Source organism: Silene latifolia, chromosome 5 (assembly GCF_048544455.1).
Source record: "Silene latifolia isolate original U9 population chromosome 5, ASM4854445v1, whole genome shotgun sequence".
Lineage (NCBI taxonomy): Eukaryota > Viridiplantae > Streptophyta > Magnoliopsida > Caryophyllales > Caryophyllaceae > Silene > Silene latifolia.
In genome coordinates, this window is record NC_133530.1 from 77,053,294 (window position 1) to 77,056,179 (window position 2,886).

A 2,886-nucleotide genomic window follows, 5' to 3' on the forward strand; every position below is an offset into this window, starting at 1 on the left:
ACCAAACAAATGCCTCAAAAACTTCGTCCACAAAAATACAAAGTTAAGATTGCAAATATTTCAAATTAGCGATTAAATTGGTTGCATAGCATGACCAAGTCGGCAATTAAAATTATGAATTTACGATGAACTTGAACAATAACGATACATGATTCCTCAAAAACACTCTTATAAAAGCATACTCCGTATTCCGATTATCATCTAAGAACTTGCTTTGTATAATAAAGAGTAAATTTTTTATACTATGTAGATATATATGAGACGACTGTATAACATATTAACATTGACCTTTTCCTTGAAATCATACAAGTGAAATGCCATGCATGTTTTTAGTTTTGCTAGGTTTTCCTGTACAAGTGGTTTTTATAAATTTTACTTGGAATTTTGAAGAGTGAACTGTTAAAACATAAGTTAAAATGTCACAATTTACGTAAAATATTACAATTTACATATATTCAACGGGTCTAACATGTCAAATATTTAAAATATAATTATAATAAAATATGGTTGTATATTATCTGATATTCAAATTTAATATTTATCAAATATTCGAATCTCCAAATATGACTATTTATATTGTCACGGTATTAAACACTTAATCAGGCTTAATTATATGCTCATGTATCTAATGATAACGTCTACTATTACTACCCGTATAAAACTAGTTTTGTATAAAGCCGTCTTATATAAATATCGATGTAACGAGAGATGGGTATACCAGGTTAGGCGAAAGGAATGTCGGAGAGGTGAGGAAAAGCGAGGGACTAAATACGGGTGAAATATTAAAAACCGGTGAAACCTGAACAGGTAAAACCAAGTTCCCGGGCCTCTTCTGCTTAAACCCGGTTCCCCCATCTTTCACCAAGGTATCCCCATCCCAATTCTCCGGAATCAGGGTCAAACCAGTTGATGAGGTTGAACCCATTAAGAGGTCCTGGTAGTACCGGGAACTATCACCATCACCGTAATTTTCAGTTAGCATGCTGGTAAACATGGTCGTATGGACCGGGTTCGAACCTGGGGTTCCAAGGAATAAAGACTCCCCTGCTGTTCTTAGTGGAATGTTTTGTTGTTGGTTTTGTTCTGGGAATTTCAAACTTTGCTTATATTCATTGCTCATTGATATATAAATTTTTGATTGTATTTTTTTTTTTTTTTTTTTGGGGAAAATGCTAGAATCCAAAGTTCTACTTTTTGTAGTAGTAATTTGTTTGATTAGTTCAGATTATTATTGTTGTTGATTTGGAATTGAAAAAGAAATGATCATGGTGTGCTGACATTTTATAGATTCTCTAAGGTTTGAATTTTGTTTTGATAGGATTAAGATATACTCCGTATTAATCTATCTCCACTTCTCATAAAAACAAACATTTAAATAAAACTAATTTTTAATGAGATTAGTGTGTATAAAGGAGAATGACCTTTTTGATCTCGTCGTGGAAGGAGGTTGGGACATGCTAAGACACTAGTTCTCATCAAATTGTTATAAAAATTTAGGCTAGTTTTTCTTAAAACGGAGATATAAGACAAGTCTTAATATACATATTGACATATATACAGGGCCGTCTCCGAGATTCCAGGGCCCCGTGCGAAAATTTAATTGGGGCTCTGAATAATACGTTTTAGTTATAACTAATAGGAATATTTATAATAGTTGGGCCTCAACCATCACCTTAAGGTTTTGGTTGAGATGATTCATCTATCATGGTATCGTCACGGGTTCAAATCCTGGCAACCTCAAAACCCCTCAAAAACTCGAAGTGGAAACCCAGCACACGGTACGGGGGAGCCGGTGCACAACTAACCACTCTTCAAGCCCAACGGGCATTTGAGTGAGGGAGCGTAATAGGAATATTTATAATAGTTGGGCCTCAACCATCACCTTAAGGTTTTGGTTGAGATGGTTCATCTATCAATAACTTCCCCTAATACTATATTCCGTATATCCGTAACTTTCAAGTTGAGATACATGTAGTTTAACTTTTTTTATCCCAAAATTTAAACAATCATTTTCTTTATGTCATCTTAATTTATTTATATTTTTTGAGGTAATTTGAAAGTCCATTTCGTTTTACCATTCTCACCTGAAAAGATATTATAGATTAATCTTAGCGCAACCGGTTTTCGTTTTCATAAAAAAAAAGGCGACGTAATCATAGTGTCAACATCAAATGAAGAACTGCACTTATTAGTTGAAGTAAGCCTTAATTGGGTTTAGAAATAAACATAGAGAACCCAGGAAATAAATTTAGCATAAGAAAACGTGGAACTAAGGAGTGTGTAATACAGAGTAATAATTAGATAAATAGCTCAAATCAAGTCAAAATATGACTCTAAAAAAAAACTAAATTAATGGCAGCGGTCGTAATCGAACCCGTGATGTAATGCTACAAGTACCAAAATCAAATCCATCAGACTACATTGAATAACCTGATATTATTGATTGTCAAAACATTCTTATTATAGATTTGTTTTTCTGTCAGGCTAGACCAATTTTGGGCCAAAATTTTTGGGGTCCTGTGCGATCGCACGGGTCGCACACCCTCAAAGACGAGTCTACATACATGTATATATAGGACAAGTCTTTTGTTTTCTAAATGTATTATGCTTTTATCTTATTCTTCCATATAGCCATATTTACCCCATCTTAATTCTTAAATGAGAATTTGCCAAAAAATTTGATGACTTTGTTAAATAAGACCAACTCACATGTTTTACATGAGATTTGTCTAAAGTTTATTTTTAGTGATGTACTTCGTAGTTTATATGATTTATGTGAGAAAATGATATTGAAACTCAATATCACCTCTTGAATGTTTATCAATGTTTGAAATATTATATTTCTACTTTATCCCTGGTTTATTATCTGTCTGTACCGATTATTTG